The 15,532-nt window shown below is 47.8% G+C and overlaps 2 long non-coding RNA genes across 10 annotated transcripts in view; one reads left to right on the forward strand and one right to left on the reverse strand.

Annotated features, from left to right (window-relative positions):
- The window catches only part of LOC147582575 (uncharacterized), a 109,659-nt gene extending 97,373 nt beyond the window's left edge, over positions 1-12,286 (reverse strand). For 4 of the 9 annotated variants that reach the window (XR_015249299.1, XR_015249303.1, XR_015249302.1 and 1 more), the window contains exon 1: positions 12,112-12,264. This is a non-coding gene — a long non-coding RNA (uncharacterized LOC147582575). Of the gene's footprint in view, positions 1-12,111 lie in introns of all 9 variants that reach the window. The other 5 variants (XR_015249301.1, XR_015249300.1, XR_015249298.1 and 2 more) reach the window with 4 other exon arrangements.
- A 1,754-nt stretch (positions 12,287-14,040) lies between these two features.
- LOC147582576 (uncharacterized) overlaps positions 14,041-15,532 on the forward strand; it is a 47,927-nt gene continuing 46,435 nt past the window's right edge. Inside the window, exons 1-2 of the long non-coding RNA XR_015249309.1 lie at positions 14,041-14,344; positions 14,564-14,623. This is a non-coding gene — a long non-coding RNA (uncharacterized LOC147582576). The remainder of the gene's footprint in view (positions 14,345-14,563; positions 14,624-15,532) is intronic.

Here is a 15,532-nt window from a genome sequence, read left to right on the forward strand (position 1 = left end):
CCTCGCCTGGTTCTCTCTTTAAAAGACGCTGGTAGTTGGGTGAGGAAAGAAAATAAATGTTTTGAGAGAGCACAGATACATCTCCCCTCGATGTGTGTCATTGGTAGTGGCTAAACATTGGGGCTGGCTACCTGAAATCCCTCTCTGAACCTTCACTAAATTAGCCTCACCCAACTGCTTGCTTACAGACTTGAAAAGGAGAAAGAGAGAAGGAAAGGAGGGAGGCAGAGAGAAAATGGTTAGGCTATGAAGTCGGTGTTTAAATGTGAGGGTATTGAAAAGGTAATTCACTATGAAAAATGGCTTGAAAAATTGAATCTTGGATGCCTGTATTCTTGGGGAGTTTCATTTGCTGTATTACAGTTCTGTCTGCTGTTAGGCCACAGAATGCCAAAGTATTTATTCTTACAAATCTTCCTATATGTGTAACTTGAGCCTACTAAAATAGTCCTTCACCCACTTCATTAATTACATCGACAGAAAAGATTCTTTTACATTTTTGTAGTGAATGACTCTTGGTCCAAATTTTTGAATGAACGTTGTGCATTTTAAAATCATTACGTAGCCTGTGCCTACTTATATCACACCACGCCATCACACAGAAAACTTTCTAAAATAAAAGGCTAGTTTATTTTTGCAGTCGATTTCAAAACCCCATCGAGAGTAAAATGTTTTTACCTCTTTCCGAGCAATATTCCTCTTTTAAAATTTTCACTTGTGGTATTTCCATCATTTTAACATCAAACTTTTCAAGAGATTAAGAAACAAACCTGAAAAAGCAGTTTGCTAAACTGATTTTTGTTTTCACAGGTTCACCACTAATATTTAGATACCACCAATGAGTTACCAGTCTTTGAAATAGTCTCTCTGAAATCAATAAGTGATAAATTACATGTGGAAATACCACCATAAATATTTTTATGTTTTTCAGTAAAAAGATATGCATTTATACAGAGAAGCCAAAATAATATTTTATAATGTCAGTAGAAGCAACTCTCATTATGTGAGAAAGTTCTTCCTATCATAGTCTTCAAGAAAGTTTTAAAACTTTATCATTTTGATTCCTTTATCGACTGGGACAAACAGCTTTTAAAGTATAACATCTGGGTATGACATTTCTTTACGTTTGCTCGGCAAAAAAGTGTATTTGGATTCTTGCCAGTGTATTCATTCTAACTGTAATTCTTATCTTAACCAAAAAAAAAAAAAAAAAAAAAAAAAAAGCCTTTGAAAATGCCAAGATTCAGAATACTATCTAACAAGAAGCAAATAGGTAACATGTTATACAAATCATTTCAAGTATAAATTTATGCTTCAAATTTCCTGTTTATACTCTGAATTGTCAGTAGACAACTGAAAGTCTTTTAATGGTATAAAGGCCCATAAAATTAAAATTACTTAAAAGTGTTTTCTTTACGGTAGAATGGAAAATAACATTAATGCTCTTTTTCATTGCATATTGAATTTAATTTCTGTTCTAAAATAACAGTATTTAATTTGCGGGGGGAAAAATACCCAAATTTAGAGAGGATATTTATATTTTACATGTGCATTCTAAAGTATGATGCCCTTTTTATTTTATGTAAAACAAGTTATTGAAGTTCATAGTACTTTTAAACCGGGTGTGTGCTTAAAATATTAATACTACGCATGTATTATTTACTGATTTCTGTGGTGTCATCTACAGTTAGCACAATTCAGATTTCAAAATAAATTTTGAACTTTTTTTCAATAGGAATATGCTTTACTCACTCTCCCAGCTATTTTAAGACTATCTGTTGTAGAATGTATTGTTAATCGTAGAAGTTTGCTGTATTACACATGGACATGTTATATGCAAATGTATTCAGTTGGGGTATGTATATATGTTGTTATGTTATGTACATAAACATCTACCCATGTGCATATGTATATTTACATCATGTATAAATATGTGTATATTACCAAAGGGTACTATACTGAAGGAGGAGGAGGAGCTTCTAAGGATTGCCAAACAATATTTTAGTTAACTGTTAACTGAGTGCTGTTTTCTATGGAAGTAATTAGGTTTTCCTTTTTTTTTTTTTTTCACAGTCCCAAAGGTGGGTGTTTATAGACATGGTTTAGTTATTTACTGTTTTCCAAAAGGCTAGTTGTATAATCGTATGTCAACATAAGCTTTAAGTAAATTAGTGATACCCTCCCCTGCACCTTCCTCTCCTCTTAGGAAAGCCTATGGGCAAGCAGCTTGATAAATAATTCAAAGAAAAGCTAAATTCCGTCTTCCAAAAACAAAAACTCATCGCGTTGAACATTAACATCTCACCATTAGCATTCTTTATTAAAATTTAGCTGCCTATAAATTATCCTATGAAAAGGAGTAACTGAAATTATATCAAGATACTAGCTGGTTCAGTCTCTTGGGTGAACGTGAGTAAATTTCACTTACAGCCTTTCTCCAGGACAGGAGGTCTTATAAAGAATTGTGGCTAATAGTAAAAACATCTAATATTAATAAATCCAAGAAATAAAAAAAAATGTGTACCTCTGGTAGCTCCAAATTACTGAAAAGCCTCAGATGCAAAGATGAGGACAAAAAGAGGACAACTGAAAGTATTTATAAAGTTTCTTTTTAGGGTCCTCTGACTCTCACGTCACTAAAAATACAGTTTGGCATTTGGGTTCATATTCTCAGTAATGGCGTGAATATTTAGCCTTTTTCTGATTTCTCTCTGCCCTGCCTTCCCTTTGAGAGTTGAACAGTCTGGATGGGACCGGTTAATGTTTTAGGAAGAAGGTTCTACATCTGGCCCAAGTTTTCTTCTGCTAGTCTGCTTTTCTCTTCTCAAATGAGAGATAAGTGACAGCCAGCCCTGTTTTGTATGAAATTATGGAAATCACAGACTGGAGGAAAGGGCAGTCATTATTTCAGAACTGAAAAGGTGTGGGTGTCTTCACTTCCCCCCAAAATTGCCCATCACTGGAAAGGAGCCAGTAAACTGGAAAGGGGCTGAGGACAGTGGCACACAACAGGAGCACAGCTATTCAGCTAAACAGACAGCCAGAAAGTGATTTTCAATGGATTGCTACCTCCTACCTAAGCGTCCAAAAATAAAAACAACCTCCAAGCAATTTTTAAGGCCAAGACAGAGAGGAAGCAGATACACAAGCCGCTGAACCGTGGGTTCCCGGTGGGTGAAATCCAGTTTGAAGAGCAGGCTGGATGAAGGAAATGCTCCCGGTGGCATTACTCAGCGAACATTGTCCCTTTCAGCCTTACCCTCGCTCACGTGAGTCAGGGTGTCCATGAATATCCCCAGACCACAAGAGGGATCTCTTTGGGAATCAGACGGGAACGAAGGCAAAAGTAGGAGACGCACGTGTAGAGAAGTGGGGGGATGGGGGTGGGGACGGATGAGCTCCAGGCTTGCAGATTTAGATCTCAAGGCTGAAAAGGTTACGCTTGCACCGGAGCATCCCGTACCGCCTCCTGCCCTGCCCTGCGCGCGCACCGCAACTCACACGCACACCCTCACACACGCACACCCTCGCACACGCACACCGATCCCAGCCGCTCCGCTCGCCACACTGCAGAGGAGGCAGCCCCTCCGAGGCGCGCTCGCCGGAGGTGAGGCGGCACAGCCCCCGCGAGCTCACCGCCCGGCTCTCGGGGCTCCAGAGCCCGCAGGGCCGGGAACGAGGCGCGCGGCCGCGGGCGAGAGCGGGGGCTGCCCGGCGCGGACCGGAGAAGGGGGCGGGAGCAGGACGAGGAGGGGGTGACGCCGGCTCCCTCCCTCCCCGCGCCTCCCTGCGTGCCCTCGCTACCTCCACCCGCCCCGCCCCGCCGCGCCGCTCCTCCGCGGCGGGGAGCCGGCGTTCGAAGGAGGCGTTGGCGCCGCGTGTGGGTGTGCGCGCGCGGGTGGGCGTGGCCGTGGGTAGCGCGGGGGAACCCACGCGGCCCCGGCGCCCCCGCGAGCGGCGCGCTGGCTCCTCCCGGCGCTAGCCTGCAGGGGGCGCCGCGCGTTGGTGCCCGGGGGGGTGGGGGTGGGGGTGGGGGTGGGGGGGCGCGGCGGGCCCAGCCGCCAGTCTCCCGACGCGGAGGAGGGACCCGGCGGACCCCGACTTGTAGCGGGTTTCCCCCGCGCCTCGCCGATAAGGGTCGGGCACACCCGCCGCCGGACTGGGTCAGGGTTTGCACGCTGATCACCAACGAGAGGCCGCGGGGCGTCGCAGCCCGCTCTCCGGTCTCGCAGGCTGGAGGAGGCCTCGAGCTGGCAGGGGGAGTTTGCCACCTGGCCGGTTGGCTTGGTTTGACTTCATCCTTACTCTGGGGGTAGGAGGGGGAGCCTTTCTTTTCTCTCCGCGCACAGCCGCGCAAAGCGTCGCAAAGTTTCCTACCACTCGGGGGACGAAGGCGGATCGAGTTCGAGCCTCGCTTCCTGGTTGGGACGACCCGAAAGTACCAGAAGTCAGGCCGGCGAACTGAGCCCTCGGCATCCCCAGCAGTCACCCTCAAACGCTTGCCCCTTCCCCGGCCGAGGGCGGATTCGGCGAGTCCTGGGCTGGGGGAATCGGGAGACCCGGGAATCTGCTGCCGGCGCCGCGCCCGCCCCTACCCAGCTCGCGGGTCGCGCAAACCTTCCCCCCACCTCCGGGGACTTGCCCACCCCACAGCATCGCTGGAGGCGGAGAGTGGGGGCCACGCTCCCAGAGGAACAGAGTTAGAGTTGGCCACCGAGGGGGACTTGATCCGTCCCAGGGACTCTACACATACCGCAACGGGGGCGCCCAGGGCCAAAAGTGACTTTGGAGTAGACCTGACTTTGTGAAACCTTGAACCCTGGGGTGTCCACGTCCCTTTCTCATTGCAGAAGTTCATCTGAGCTTTGGGTAGTGACTGTCCCCCGTCCCGATCAGGACCCAGCAACCAAGCAAAAGCCAGAGGTGTGCGGATTTTTTTTTTTTTTTTAAGACCCACATCTTATAAATGTGAGATTTTTATCAGGCAGTACAGATTACTTAAAGCGTACCGTTTCTCCGCTATCCAATTTTATTAGGATTTACTCTCATTTGTGCTCCACTTCTCTGGGGAAATAATGCTTTGATTAATGTAATCCTGGCCCGGGATCCGCCACATGCCCCTCGCCCCTCTCCCAAGAGAAAGGGCCTGTTTGACAAACAATAACAGAGCAGTAACTCTTACAATCTGCCCACACCTTTGGGGGTGGCTGGGGAGAGGGTGACACACGTTCAAACGCCGTTTGCTAAATGTAATGGTAAGAGAAAGGAGCGGGCTCTGTAAGGAGCGAACTTTCCAGACTTAGCCCTGGGCTCCGAGGCTCGGGGAGCTCTCAGGGAGGGACTTCAGATGCGGTGCGCGCGTGGGTGCATGTGCGCGCCTGCCCTCTGCTTGCTCCCAGTGTCTGCCTCTTTGTCCCCAGCCACAGGCCTCCGCCACAGGGATCTGCGAGCTCTCCGTGGGCAGTCCCCGGACCCAGGGCGCGTCTACAGCGCCCACCCGCGGCCCCAAAGCACCTCAAGAACAGATCTTAGGAGATAACCAGGCACCGATCTGTGGTGCCCTGCAGCTGCCAAAACCTCGGCTATAAACCTAGAACGTGGGACCAAATTAAACGGTTCTCCTCATGCATACATGCATGCGTCTATCCATCCATGCATACATGCATACAATACAAATCTTCCGACGCAGGCAAGGAGGGCTGCACCTCGCCCTTGCTTCGGGTTGAGAACGCGCGCCCCCCTTCCCGCTCTCCCTCCTCCCGCGCAGCCCTGGCCCCCCTCCGAAGGGAGAACAACAGCTCAATTACGAAAAGAAGCGAAGGAAAGAAATCCCAGGCTCGGAGGCGCCCGCTGATGCTCCTCTGGTCCCCTTCCCTTACGCCCTGTCCCCACCCCCACCGTCCCCAACCCGGGGAGGGCGGGGACGCGGCAGTGCGAAGGGGTCCTGCCCTGCTCCGCCAGAACAAAGCCCACCGCGGGAGCCCGCGGCCGCGCACGGAGCCGGTGACAAAGGCGGGCGGGCGGCGCCGAGCTCCAAGTCTGCGCTCCTACCGCGGAGCGGGAAGGAGGCCTGGAAGGTGGGGGGGGGATTTGCACCCTGTTTTTCCTGGGCTGCACCCTCTGGCTCCTGTGTACCCCGTGACCTGTTAGGGTGACTCAGCAGCGTTCACCTCTTCGCTGTCCGGCACCCCTCTCTCCCTCTCTCTTGTCCTCTTCTGTCCCCAGTCTCCCAGCTTTTTTCTCCACCTTTTACCTTTTCTCCTTCTCCCTTTGCCTTTTTTTTTTTTTTTTTTTTTTTTTTTTTTTGTCTCTTTCTATTTTTCTTTGCCTTAGAAAAGCAGTGCTAATTTGACTTCCGAAGGCCGCTGTGGGCGCTCAGACCACAGTTTGAAAGACCTTACAGGGCAGTGCTTAGGGAGAATGGGAGTAATGGGATCGTCTTGCTTTTATTACGCAAACTGTGATCTAAATAAAATAAAATCCAGTCTAAGGAAGCGGAGCTTGGCCCTGGGACCCCCACAAGTTGCCACCTATTAGGGAGAAGTGGCTTCTGACAGCCACAAATTGGGTCGGGGGGGGGGCGCGGCTGGGGGTTGGTGAGACCTCGCTGCGGTGGAATGGTTGGAGACCTTGAGCGTTGGTGTCCCCCAAGGCAAACGTTGTTTCTAGGGGAAGCTCCAGTCTGACTTTATAACCCTGGCAAGGAATCGCCCGCCAGACCCCTGCAATGAAATCGCAGTGTTTTCAAACTTAAGGTACTTCCAACAGTCAGCGTTTTTCCAAGTGAAGTTTTACTTGTTTGTTTTTGAGGTGGGAATTAAAAATAAAGGGAACCCCCTCGGCCATTTGGGCAATACATGCTGTGACTTACGGGGATTTTTGCACCCTGATAGAACCCTAAATTAAGATTTGAGGGCTGTCAAGCATCACTGTAAGTCTGGGATCCTCCCCCTTGGGCTTTATTGAGTAAGCAGGCTCCCTACAGAAAATTGGAGAGGAGGGAAGCCTTGGAAGCAACAGAGGACACACAACTTCTAACTTGAGACTAACAAACCCCAGTTACATGAAGCTACAATGAGCAAGGTCACTTAGATCTACTATCAAAGTCTCTTTGCCAGATATTTTAGCGCTGAAATTATGTTGCTGCAAACCATGTAGCAGTTGAAGTATCAAATATCCATAAACATTGGTAATCTATTTTAAAGGTGAACAAAATAGCCACACTTTCTTGAAGACCCCCCTGTGGCTGACGGGTCCAGGTTGGGCCTACGGAGGAAGCCAGACGTCAAGTGGGAATTTACACATTCACAGAAGAGACACCACGTAAGCACCGTTTGGGGGAAATATCCAAAAAGAGTAGCCTTCAGCCTGATAAGCTGAAATCTGCACCCAGCCCCTCAGACAATAGCAAAGTTCAAATGCCAAAAAAAAAAAAAAAAAAAAAAAAAAACTAATAATAAAAAACAGAGACACCAAAGTGAAAGGATTGTTTCCTAATGTGCCACAATGACTCTTCCCCATCACAAAACTACCCAGTTCCAAGCCAGAAAGGAGACATTTATAATGTATAGGGGACATTTTGGATGGAGAGTGTCCCCAAAGGAGAAAGGAGCTCACTTCTGTTTGAACCACAAGCTCGAAAAATCCAACCACCCCTCTGGCAAAGCTGAGTTAATATTTCTGGGTTTTGTTTTTAAAAACACAGACATAAATACATACGCACGCCTGTGCGCGCACGCGCACGCACCCTCTCACACACACACCCAAGTTGACCTTGGAATATTTTTCTAGCTAGGATACATCCACATGTTTTGGTTAATAAATCATCATCATCACTCTGGTCAATCAGCTGGGTTCTATGTTACCTAGCCCTGTGAATTTAAATTCAAAGAAGACCATTGTGTTGGGGGGTGCAGTGGGGAGGTGAGGGGGGCAGGCAAGAATAGTCCATCACATTGTGTCAGCCACGGCTTCCCTAGCGATTGGTAGCTTTCATTACCGGACTTGTCAGGTGCATACACACAGCTAGAGTGGGCAAACTGTTGGAAATGGGTGGTTTTAAAAGCATGCACTCCATAACCAACTTAATCGTGCCTTTTTCATTTACGTTCGACAATCTGAAATGGCCTGTAGTTTAAAGCGCTCCTATGAGCATCAGAAGTAAAGCCTCTTACGATTTAGGGTGAGAAATCATAGTGTCTGAATTTATAATTGCTCCTCCAAACCCATCTTTAAAAAGTAAATGCTCGCTCCTTTCCTACAGATCAGATAAATCAGTTATCACAGTGATACAAAGAACAAGGCTGGGGGGGGGGGTACCCACAGGCTTCAAAAAACTTAGCAAGACCAAGAAACAACTCATCCACTGCCAAGACAACAAATACTGATTTCCACCCAAAAGCTGCTGTTGAAGAGCCCTTTCCTTTGTATATGGCACACAGTATGGGTTGTGAGTGTGCTTAACATCTTAATTTATAAATGTTAATGGCAAATGTGCTTCTACGCCACTAAGGTATCAGAGCACCTCATCATTCTCAAATGGAAGCAAATGAGTAAATACCCATTTTGTGTCTGATGCGTCTGACCCAGGTAATGTTCTTCATTCTCTCTTTTGGCAAAAGCAATTTCACCATCCCCAACGATTAAAAGTCTGTAGCTTTGCCCAGCACTTTGGATCTTAATTCGTACCCAGCTTGATCGGTTCCCACCTCCAAATCATTATAGACTCCTAACACAATTTCTCTAATATGTCGGTTCTCAAATTGACTTGTTGCTTTACCCAGAATTCTTATTTTCTTTTTCTTTTACTTTAGGTAACCTAAGACTATAGATATTATGAAGAGCAAGCATTCTTTTTCATTCACGTGTGTGTGTGTGTGTGTGTGTGTGTGTGTGTGTGTGTGTGTGTGTCTTTAAGTACCTTTGCAAGAAAGGAAAGGAAGTAGGAGTAAAGATAGTAACAATCACAGATCTCCTTAAAAAGTGATACCAAAAAATTATGCACTAAATGTGCACAATCTTTGCTTAACTAGTCCTTTTTCAAACTATCTGGCTAAATAGAAAAAGTTTCCTTTCTTCGTAATAATTTTTAAATGAATTTAGCAACCCCGGGCGCATAAAATAAACTAGGGCTTGGAGTCATTTGTCCAGTTCATGTGAATCTCACCCAGAAGTCTTTTGTCTGAAAAGTCCGGAGAGCTGAAGAAAACGCAATGTTTGGACTCAGATTACACAGTTTCCTCAAATTTCCACCTTGTTTTATTAGCACAAACCTGACAGTACATTTCCTGACTCTAAATGTGAGAACTCACGGGTGAAAATCGTGGACTTAAAATGTTGTTCAGAGTATCTGCTTCGCTTATATTACTCCCATAATCTCTCAACTCTCCTGGAATGAAATACCATTTATAAATCCAAACCTTGACTTTTTAAAGTGAGTTGCAGAGAAAAATTTCTCATGGCTGGAACCTGGTTGACTTGGAGTTGAGTTAGGAAGAATGAGGTATCTTTTCTCCCCCGTCTTCCAGAGGGGCATTAGAGCTTTCATGAAATGTGTCCCCTTCCTAACAGGCGCTGTGACACATTCGCAGGTGCGTTGAACTAGTGAACCGTGGAAGCCAGCTTCTCACTTCCAGTCACTCATGGCTTCCCTAAATCTCCTTGGGAAAATTGTTAGTGACAAACTGACTAATTCCTCAGAACCGGTCAGGATTTGCCCTCCACTCTTTGAGGAAGTTTCCCACACATCTTTGTCATCCTTTTGCCACAATAAAGTTCAGTCTTCTTTGGCGGTATCTAAAAATCTCTGAGGGCGAGAGCGTGTGCTCTGTTACAACTTTTCTCCAACTGTGTCAAGTAAAATTGCCCTAAAAAGTTTCAATCCCACAGTTACCTCTCACCGATGGCTACTTTGTATTTTCTTTTCCCTAACAAGGCTTTCAAGGGTAAATTCAAAATCTACTATGGGAGGTACCCAGAATTGAAGTAGCCATTAAATATCAAATGGAGTAAAAGAGACCTTGGAAGCCTTGACTAAATCTCCAAGAGCTTGAGTTTTATTTAGAAGTCAAAGCATGTATCAAGTTGAAGAATGTTCATTATTTAACAGATAATACCTTAGAAGGCATTTTTGCTCTCTTGACTGCTTCCAAAAATAATACAACCTGAAATGTAGCTTCTTAACTTATTCTTTTACCCTTAATAATTAAAAAAAATTTTTTTTTTTTGCCTTCACATCCCACTTCTTTTTTCCAGCCTTATATACACTTCACTGAGAGAAATGGACAAATGCTTTTTTTTTTTTTTTTTTAAACTGTATTTCCTCCCCCAGGGCCATTTCACAGAGGAGGGTGAGTGGGAGAAGAAGAGGTCATTGTCCCCACATTTAAAACCCTGTGTTATGCAATGAATTCACTACCCATTGTGAATATGCATAGAAAGGTAGGGGTGTTTGCTCCTTTGGCAAGTTTGGAGGAGCAGATTTGCTTTTGAAACAGCTACATTTTACTCAGTACCTGCTAAGACGAGTCAGTGCGCCCCCTGCTGACAAGTCAATAGTGCGACTCCTGAGCACTTCCAAAGTTTATTTTGTTCAGTAAACCGTGTCATATAAAATTAACAACAACCAATAAAATTAGCTTATATGTTTCAACTGTAAAAGTCCAAAACAAAATAAAGCTAGTTTTAGTGGCGCTAGAAATCTCTAGTTTGGCTTCTTCTCTTTGGCTGAACCAAGGTCCTTTTATCTAAAGCCCAGTGCACAAACATATAGCTTAATGTGACTAGTGTTCTTGCTTTTATTTCTTTCTCTATGGCAACCAATATGCTCTGCTCAGAAATGTTCCCCATCAAGGAAACAAATGATCTTCAGGGAGCAGCTCTATATGGCATCTGGTCCAATGGAGCACAGAGAGTTAACCCCAGTCAAAAGCGAGGCTGCCAAGCACGTAAACAAGGAGTGGAAAACTGGCGATCCTTACCCCCCTCCCCAACTGAAATCTCTGCCTCCCTCCTCACAAGCCATTTCACTGATTTGGCATCAACTGTTTCCAAAGAAATTACAGATTTTAAATTGTAAGGTGTTCTGGATGCACAAGTGCAATGAAATTCCAGCCATTTCGATTCTACCCCCTCGTCACACCAGACGCGTCTTCCTTTAAAAAGAACAAAACCAAGAAGCTTTTACAATCCTCTCCAGCCTATTTCACTAAGGTAAGGTGCCCGCACAGGCGTGGCCTTGGCCTACTTATTTCCTCCAGCCATATTTATCTAATTAACTGCACCTAGCAAGTAACTTCCCCCTCGATTTTTACAAAACCCAGGGACAGTGGCAAGGAGAGGGGCAAGGCCGGCTGTCAAAATGGAAAACAAAGTAAAATCGAGTTTTCGATGCTAAAGCTCCAGCTTCCTTTGGGAATAAAGTGTAGGATGTCCTGGTTAGTTTTGATTGATCACCCTCTTTTCAGATGGACTTTCACTACCGAGCTGGGAGGCAGCAACTAAGACTGTTCCCCAGAATCCGCATTAGCCAGGGGTGTGCACTGACTTCCTGCCTCTTCTTCCTCCCCTGCTTCCTTCCACCGCAGCTCTGGACCCTCCCTTTGCCAAGCCCCCCCCCCCCATCCCCCTGTTCCCAGCAGGAATCCTCCCCCCCCCAACAATCCCAGTCGTGCACACACAGGTCACCACTTCAGCTCTGGCTACAGAAAGGGGGTACCTTCCCCTCTAGTCCTGATTCTCTAGGAAAAACAAAACAAGAAATATGTAGAATACTGAGTGCTTTATAATCGCATTTCTAGGGGTTTCCCCCCTCACAATCAACAATTAAAATTAATAGGACTCTCTTCCCCCACCCCCCAAAAAGTGAAATGCCTCACTGTGGGGAGCTTTGGAATGAGTCCATCTTTTTATGTAATATTTTAGCAGGGTTGGGTTTTTTTTTTTTACTCTCCCCGAAGACACTTTTCCTTCCTTCCTTCAAAACAGTTGCTCTGTGAACCCTCTCTTGTCCCAAGCAATGAAAATAAGCTTCCAAACCTATAAGAGCATAAATAAACCGGAAAAGAGGGGGAGAAAAAGAGAAAGCCGGTAAAGAAAATGAAAAACACTTACCCAGCAAACTTCCAGGGTTAGATTTTAAAATAAAAGAAGATGTTTTATTATTTTTTTAAAGGTGCCTGTGGGGGGAAAGGCATATTCTCAACTCCCCAGAACCGATGCATCCTTAGTCTTCCCTTTACACTGACTCCTCTAAACCCAGCTCTCCACCAGTCTATTATTTTCACCAAAATATATGAAAATGTATGCAAATGAAAATCAGCACTAACTGTTCTCCCCTTGTTATATACTTTGGATTTTTTTTTCCAGACAAAACAATCACACTCGGCAAAGGGAGGGGGCGGACGGGGTGGGGCCGGGTGGGGGGAAGCTGGGGAGCGACTCGAGAACTAAGTACGCGGAAAGGGGGGGGGGGGACGAAGGGGACAGACCTCGGAACAGAAGTGTATTTCTGTTATCGAGGAGCACGACGTTTTTGGGGGCTTCCCATACGCACACACACCCTCCTTGAAAAGAAAGAAAGTGGATCTGTTTGCAGAGGCGCTATCACGTTTCATCAGGCCACCTGAGACTGCTTTTGAAAGCGTGTACTGTGAAATTCATAGCAGTAATTTAGACAAAATCCTCACTGTATATTAATGAAAGGCGGCCCCATGGCTCTGTTCCTATCCTCCCCATTCAGTGTAAACAAAACCACGAGACTCTCTCGGTTTTTGAGCCGGATCCAAGCAAAATCGGCAGGAAAGGAAAACACGGGGTGCTGGCACCGACTATTCAGACGTCTGCACCTGGAGATCTCAGATTTATTCAATGAAATCTGTGTTCCATCTTTTATATATACATATACACATACATAAATATAAAAAGGAACCTTAGGGGGACGTAGAGGGGGAAAAATCCGTTCTGTTTGGGGCTTGGTTACCGATGCCTGTCAGATCTATACCTTAGCAATCATGGCTTTGCTAAAACCTACCTACGACGGTATCTCTCACCCGGCAAGCAGGAGCTGGACGAGATCCTACATAAATCCTACGCGTCTACTGTTAATCTTGAGATCACGCAAAGGCTGCGTAGCTGCGGCTGGGCTGGAGAGCTCTGGCTTTAACTGAGTTCACCTAAGTGCGTTCAGCCGGAGGAATTATTCATCGGGAGAGGGCAGCCCCGCTCACGTTTTAGTCGGAGCACACCGGTGGCTCCGCATCTACCTCCAGGGCCGCCGCTCGGCGGCGGGCGCCGCTGGAACTCGGGACTGCCGGCTGCAGGAGCAGGCTGGGGGCCGCGAGCGCAGGGAAGGCGCACCCACAGCTAGGGGTGCGGGGTGCACGCCCACGCACACTCATTAGGAACGATGTATTTATTGAATGTCCGAGTTGGGTTAGTTCATTGGAAATCCCCGAGGAGGGTTCAATTTGCCCTTGTTTTCGTTGCCACTTTCTCTTTTTTCTTGGTTCGCTGAGGTTCCTCTGTGCAGCGTTTCCGCTTGGCCGCGTCCCCCCACCCCCGCTTCTCCCGCCTACCCTGCGCGCGCCCCCTCCCGTCCCCCTTAACTCTTTCAGCCGGGCTGGGGCTGAGAAAGCGTTTGTCGCCGCCAACCCATCCACTACGCAAGCCCATCTGAGACAGAAGAGAAAGAAAAAGCACCAATGTGTCTAAGAATAGCGAGCAAGCAGAACACCACTAATAACCAGAGTGGAAAAAAAATACATATATATGCACACACACGCACAATGTAAGCGGTGGAGGGCGCGGCTAGTGGATCCTGGTTCTTTAGGCCGGCTCCTGCTGCAGTGGGAATTCCTAGAGCCTTTGGGGTGGAATACACTTACGCTGGATCTATAGGGAAAGGTCGACTGATTGCTTTTCAAATACATCGCTGGGCTCTGCTGACCGGCACCCTCCAAACACACAAGGACACGCACGCTACTTGCTAGAATCCCAGAGGGGGGGGGGGAGGGAAGAAGGGAGGGAGAGCAGAGAGGCAGAGAGGGGGTGGGGGAGCGAGCGAGCAGCGGCAGCGAGCGGTCCGTCTCGCACGCGCGGGCACCGCGCTGGTCCTGGGCTGCAGGTTTCCCAGATGATGGCATCCGAGAACTTAAACAAAGGGGGACGCCGCCGGCGCAAAGCGGCTGCGGAAAGTTGCGGTGGCGGATTTCCAAGGAGCGTGGCCACGACCCGAGCCCTTGGCGATGCGAGCTCTCCCTTTCCACCCCCGCCGAGACAGAAATGGGGGCCTGCTGGTGAAAGAAAAAGGAAACTTTGAAACCACTGGGGATACAGCTGCCTATAGGTATTAGCGTGAATGGTGCATTCTTGCCGCGCGCTTTACAAATCTCTGGCATGGGGGTGGGGAGCGGGGAGGGCGGCAACACAACGCAGTACTAGGTGAAGTGGGTAGGTTGGTATTTTTCATGATTTTTCCCCCTCTTCATATTCCTTCTAACTCCCCCCCTCCCCCCTTTCTCCATGCCTCCCTCCCTTTTCTCTCCCCTTTCATCCCCCTTCCCAGACCGGTTGCGAACCCACAGCGCCGCGGAGGGAACGCCTGCGCCTCGGCCGGACACTAAGAGTTAAGATGTGGCGGAGGGGGTGGCGGGGGAGGGGCGGAGAGGAGAAAGTGGCGAGGGGGAGGGAGGCGGGGGGGCGGGGGGGACGACAGATTTCCAGCTTCTACGACGCTCTGCCTAAATTAAAAAGCAACCAATCGGAACGGCCGGAAGGGGGGCCGCGCGTCCTGAGCCAGTCATTCCGGGCCTGCCAATCACCCAGCGGGTAGCCAATCAGCGGGGGCCCTGGTGCTCGACTTCCTTGTATTTGGGAAAGTGTGGTGGTGGGTGCGCGCTCGCGGCGGAGGGTAAACATTCGACAGTCCCTGCTCTGAGAGGGAGGGACAGAGAGCGAACTGTCAGATCCCTGCGAGAGCGGGCGGGCGAGCGAGGGAGAGGGAGTGAGAGAGAGAGAGAGAGGGAGGGAGAGGGAAAGTGAGAGAGGGAGAGAGCGCGAACGAGGGCGCAGAGCGAGCTCCCGCTGCAACTCCGCTCCGGCTCGGCCAGCGCCAGCGCCGTCGGTGCACTCTACGAGCCGTGCAACGTGCCCACTGGAGTTGGTTGTGTATCAAGGATCCCCTATATGCACACACACACCTCCACCTCCACCAATGCACTCTTCTTCCTCCTCCTCCTCCAGACAACTGCTGGGAAAAAAATAAAACACCAACCCCAACCGTCAGCAACAAGGTAACAGAGCCATTCGACCTCATTTTTCTCCTGTTCAATTTTTTCCTTGTTATATTTGTTTCCTAATTTCTGCCCAAAAGGAAAGATGTCGCATCAGACTGTGACTGTTGCGAGGAGAATGAAAAAGGACTCTTGTTTCAGAGGCAACCAAGAGCTCCGGCAATAGCAACTTCAGAGAAATGCACCATCGCAAGAAGTTTTCCTAGGACAGAACAAAACTTGAAACGAAAGGACCAGAGGAG

Source organism: Puma concolor, chromosome A3 (assembly GCF_028749965.1).
Source record: "Puma concolor isolate L17-30 chromosome A3, mPumCon1.1.hap2, whole genome shotgun sequence".
Classification (NCBI taxonomy): Eukaryota; Metazoa; Chordata; class Mammalia; order Carnivora; family Felidae; genus Puma; species Puma concolor.